The sequence below is a fragment of the Homalodisca vitripennis genome, chromosome 4 (genome assembly GCF_021130785.1).
Source record: "Homalodisca vitripennis isolate AUS2020 chromosome 4, UT_GWSS_2.1, whole genome shotgun sequence".
NCBI lineage: Eukaryota > Metazoa > Arthropoda > Insecta > Hemiptera > Cicadellidae > Homalodisca > Homalodisca vitripennis.
In genome coordinates this window covers 177,510,444-177,516,493 of record NC_060210.1, presented here as the reverse complement: position 1 = coordinate 177,516,493, position 6,050 = coordinate 177,510,444, and positions in this window count along the sequence as shown.

The following is a 6,050-nucleotide window of genomic DNA, read 5'->3' as shown; positions in this document are numbered from 1 at the left end:
TGTGTTATTTGAAAAATAAAAGTTATAACAACCAAACTTACGAACATGATACTGAGCTGCATTAGAATTTTAAATCGATTATTTCAAAAAATAAAAATTGTGTCCACACAATAAACTCATGTGGATAAAATGTTCATATTGACCCATTGCGGATCACTGACGAGCTGGGCTCGTCACGCAGCGGCCGGGCCTAACGGCACGATGACGAGCTCAGGTCGCAAAAGCGATCTGCTTTTAAGTTTCCCTCCAATAGTTCTATTAGTGTCTGATAGATTGGGCGATCGTCTTCGCTTGTCAACTAAGAGTGTTTAACAACGGTCTATGTTTAGAGTTTTCAAAAGTTTTATAAATATCCTACAGATCGCAGTTGTATGTCGAAGTTGAAAAATTATTCATATGAGTTTACTCTCTGCTTTTTAGCGCTTCTGATTGGGTGTTATCCTCAGTTGTTATTATAATACTTTTGAGGTTAGTGACACAACTAATCGATGCAGACGTACATGTTGGCGGGTTTAATCTAGAAAATGGCCCGGATGTTGTAATCGCTTCGCCCGAGCCGCTTTATTTAGACTATGATTCAGACATCATCCCTGCCACCCTGGAACCTTGCTCGCGTGTTATCGTTCCTAAATCATGGATACCCCAGCAGGCCCATATTCCATCTGAACGAATACCTTCACAGCTGAATTTCCTAGTATACAATAGCGAGCGATACGATGTGGCGCACCATTGCTGTTCGTGCGGCCGCTGCCGTAAATTAATTCGTGCCCGCTGGTGCCCGCGCACCAAAACAATACAATCCGCAATGGGTTAAGCATTGTAGCTTATTGCTTGTTTAGCACTTTTGCTCCTAAAACAACTTTATTAAGGTACTGGTGGTTCACTCGAAGATAAAACCATGTTTTTATTTCATTATTAAATACATTCATTTGGTTATTGTGGCTGTATGCTTGTAGTTACTAAAATGTAGTATTTACAATGCATGATAACTACAGGGACCAGCGTTTGTATATAACCCTATTTAACACCATGTGTAATATGGGCTGCCCTCTGCTCCCCTATCTATCTGCGATTGTTGGGAAGGGAAGGGACACATTGTAATTTGCAAGGCTAATTAAAGCAGGTATTTTGCAGCCCGCATTGTAAATCTTCAGTTAAGAAAATTAAACAAAAATAGTGCATATTGAATCAATTATACAATCTTTACCACATTGTATAGATGAAGACGTAAAGCTAAGTAAATAAGAATAAAAAATATATTTTTATGATTGTTAAAAAATGCTCCCGGAATGCTTATTTTTAGTACGATTGACTTCTCCATTTTGTTCACATTATTTCTCAACATAGGAATCAAAATTTTATGGAAACCAGTTATATTGCACCCAGCAGGACTGCTATGAATCCTTTCATTACTAAACGTACGCAATAAGTTGAGCAGTAAATACATTGTTTATTTATTAAGCTTTTTATCTAATTCTCAGTCACAAAATTGGTCTTTCCTTTGTGGTAGTTGCACTTACCTAACGAGGCGTGGGATAGATAAACCTTATAAACCTAATCTAGATTCTTTTGAACCAAATTTACGCCTGTAGCTCAAACTGATAACATTTTAGCAAATAGTTTGTTCTTAAGGAAGAGATATAGTCTCAATGACCCGATACTTTATGATGGCTTAGCATTTGTTTACGTGTCTGACGGATAGTTTTAAGTTTGTCAATCTAAGAAAAATATGATTAGAGAAAATAAAATTTTATTTAATATTTTTAACTTATATATTAAAAACCTTTCATTGGTAGCTCCACCAAAACTACCTCGACTGACGATCGATTTATTTTTTAAGGAAACTTCTTAATCGATATCCAGAAAAACCATGTTGTATGCTTTTACAATGCTAATTGGCTCCCGGATTTGCAGTACAAATATACACCTCTTCATGTAATAATCTGTATATTAATAAATCAAGTTGTCAACTACTTTTAACACTTCCTGGAATTCGGGTTAATTTGAAGTAGAAAACCATTAACATAACAATTCTTATTCAAACTGGGTTGAAAATGTCCGCGTACTTTCAAAATGTCCGGCAACCTTATCACCTCAACAATTAAGTTCTTCACATATTTGAACTAACACATCTAAGACTTGCCTCAGCCAAAGGAGTTTGAGTTTTACCACATCCGAAATGAGAAACACAAAAACCAGGAAGGGGTAGGCATATCTACCAGTCAAATGTAGTCTAACCAGGTGGCCCTGTTATCAATTACCAAAACTTAAAGCTTGCAACAAATATTTATTATTGGTAGGCCAATTTTTAAATTTAAAAAACTAGAGGACAAGTCAACTTTACAAGTCGGTGACGAGATCTTATTTAAGCGCAGTCTTGCGTTGTAGTGCCCTCCTTATATTATGGGACCTTCTGTTATTTTAAACTTGCAATTGAACCTATCTTAATGAATAAACATTTGAATGTATCGTGTGGTAAGATATTTCATTCGTTCTTTTCATTTCTATGTAAACAAAATATCATCATGTGCATGTTTGACCATAGAATTTGGCTGATCGTAACTTTGGAGTCAATTTCTTGTTTGTATGATTATCCGTCTGTCTACCAGCGTAGATAAGATATCTTAAGAATGAAATGAGTTTTTTTATTTTGAACGTAACCTCACCGAAGCATGTTGCGCGACAGCTGGTCTGAGAGGAGTAGGCCAATTAGAGTGCCTTCCAATTAGGTGCGATTGTTAAAACTTGATAGTGTAGTATGAAATTAATTTTTTTTCGCAACACTGTTTTATGGTTGCGTGTTTTTATTTCAAAAGCACTCATATTTACATACAGCTTAGCTTTTATTTGAGCTCTTTGTAACAAATCATAAAATACGTACTTAATTTAAATGGTACCTTATCCGAAGCAAATCTAGTTATTGTACATTTAGACCGATATTAATAATTTTTTACCGCCATGAGTTAGTAGCTTTGCTAACACATACTTAATAATATGAACACTAGAACTATAAATAAAGATTTTTACGTGGTTCTGTTTAGTTCAACGATTTTAACAAGAGTTTGTGAAAACTGAATGTACAGTCTGGTTTTTTACATTATTTCTTCTTTTAATTTAACATTAAAATAAACAGATTTGACAATAGTACTGTTTAAAGTTAACTGCCAGAGTAAAACTTTACAATTTATCCATACGAAAACAACACGACTTAGTACATAATCATGGAGCGCTATATTTTACACTGAAACATATTCTTGGCGGATTCACGTCATTGTGGCGTCTATCACACTTTTGTAACGGAAGACGAACATGTAGTTCCGGATCTAAGCATCATAAACAAACGCCCCTCTAAACAGCTTATTTCCGACCACAGCATTACACATTGTATGTGTTACATAAAAAGCAAATATTTTGAGATGAAACATTAGATATGACTTCTCACCAGCACGAATGATTTAGTTTCATTATATGTATACACTGCATATTACATATCCAAATAGTTCCATAAATGTATAAATTCCATGTTGCATATTAATATATAACCAAAGGATTAATTGATATTTGTATATGTATTTTATTTTGGAAATGTATAACCTTATATTTACGTATTTTTATAAATTGTAACAGACTTGTATATTTCATAAGCAACATTGTAAGTATGGGAATATATCAATTGAAAATGCGAGCAAAGGTGGGAGTAAAGTCCTGTGCACCTTAGCAAAGAGATTAAACCCTGCAAGATAAAGAAAGTTCCCGACCGTGGTATTCTTGAGAGGTTGATAACTTCTATAGCGTAAAAGCTACCACATGCTAGAAGAGGTCGGGACTTCTTCAAGCGTCCGCATGTGTAGACGTAGGCCATAGATGTATGACGCTACTAATGACAATTGTAAAATTAAGCAATCTTTCTAGCTTTTCATTCAAACAATATTCTGAATCGTTCAGCGATCCTAGTGGCTAAACCATTAAGATATCAAAAAGGCGCCAAGAATAAAAAAGGCTTATATATGCATGTTAAATCTAAATCTATTAGATAAATTGGAGTTTCTATAATGAATTTAAAAATTGACAGCCAAATTAGAAAATGGTAAAAATTGTAATAAGCTTAATTTTAAGTTTGTAGTAAAATTAATAATTTATGAGATTAAAATGATGGTCACCTCGAGTTGATTAACCTTAACATTCAACATTCTATATCTAAATTTTCTTGATTGATTTTAATCAACCATATTACATAAGGATCTTTCACTTCTAAAACTTTTTGAGTACAACCCTAAGTTTTATTTCATATGGATACACAACTAAAAGTTTTTACAGGGAACATTTTTATTATTTATAGTACGTTAGTTCTGAATCAAATTAAACTTGTGTTTACGTTTTGAGTTCTAAAATTTTAAACATGTAATTCGTAAGAATTGATTAGTGTTATCGAATAATTATTATATAATATTGTATTACTTATTACACGTTTTTAGTAAGCAGCGATACATTTTTTAGCGTTTATTAAAACGCTATCGACTTTATTTATCGTCCTACTTTATTTGTAGAAGATTATTTCAATAATAATTGTATTTAAAAATATTTTTCAGCACGGGTTTAAATAAAACTTGTAGTTTTCTCATTATTTTAATAAATTAAAAGCTTTGCGAATTACTTGGAAAAATGAAGGTTAATGAATTTAAATACATTGAACACCTCGTGTATAATTTTAGATTTTTACTTATAAAATTTCTAGGTGGACTGTTCTTGACGACCCGCTAAACGTGAAGAAGATTGTTATTGTTAGGCTATATATTCGTAGCTTGCAGGTTGTGAAGGCAGTTTACAAAGACATAAGTTTGATAGGTATTTATTTTTGTTTCGTCTTCACTGACAGTTTTATTTTATTATTAGAAGAAAATAGCTTAATTTGACGGGATCTGGAAACAGCTGAAAATAAAGGCAATGAAGATGAAGGTTTATTGGCCCTGCAGGAGGAGGGGCAACTGTTTTGGATGCGGGAGTTGTATTTATAGGTGCATATAGCGACATTAGTGGCGATGTTACCCTAGAGAGCGGGTTGTCGAGATGTTGCTCCCGTAACCGTTACCCCGCAAAACCTGAATGGCGGTGGCGTGACGTCAACGTTCAGCTTTGTTGCCATTTCAGGGCAACGTGGAAGTAAAAACTTGCAATACAAAAACTCACGCAAAACTTTTTAAAGATTTTGTAAACGTATAGTTACTAAAACGGATAAAGGTGTATAGATTTTTCACGAAAACCACTTAAGTTAATTAATATTTGTCAGTTTTTTTACAATTGCATTAAAGATTATCTACAAGGCTATATATATATATATATATATATATATATATATATATATATATAATCTTGCCTTGTAGATAATCTTATATATATAGATCGATAATATAGATATATGTATATATGATGTGTGTGTTTTATATAAACACATATTCTAGACACACAAAAACGTTTCTAATCCAATAAATTAGGAAAAATACTTATTGTAGCTTTTTATAATTTATGTTTTGATATTTAATTTTCAAACAAACCGGTTTAATAAATCTAATGTGTAATTGAAACATGAATACTCTTGAATGGATCAGCTCAAAATTAATAAAAATTTGTACGTTAAAATCTTCTATGAATGGGTTAGGGTTTGTCTGGTCGTTAGATATCATATCAAACAATATATTTAAGTAGTACGTTTCAGCACACGATAAATTAGTCTCGGTTTAATATCATAGTTACTCAATGCCTCAAAATATGCCTTATATGTGTCTGACATAGGAGCTATCTTTTTAGGACACTTGCTAACAATTAAATCTACACTAAACCATTGTAATGAATTCGGTTTCTTTATTCAAAGTTTCCATAAATTGTTCTACAGTAATGGCGTGTTGTATTATTTCATAATAGCTAAATTTAAATAATAATTATACCATACTAACATATATTTCATCATGATTGGCTTAGGGGTTGAAGTTGATAAAAAAGGTTACATATATATTACAATAAGGTAATGATTTGAAATATGAACTGAAATGCGA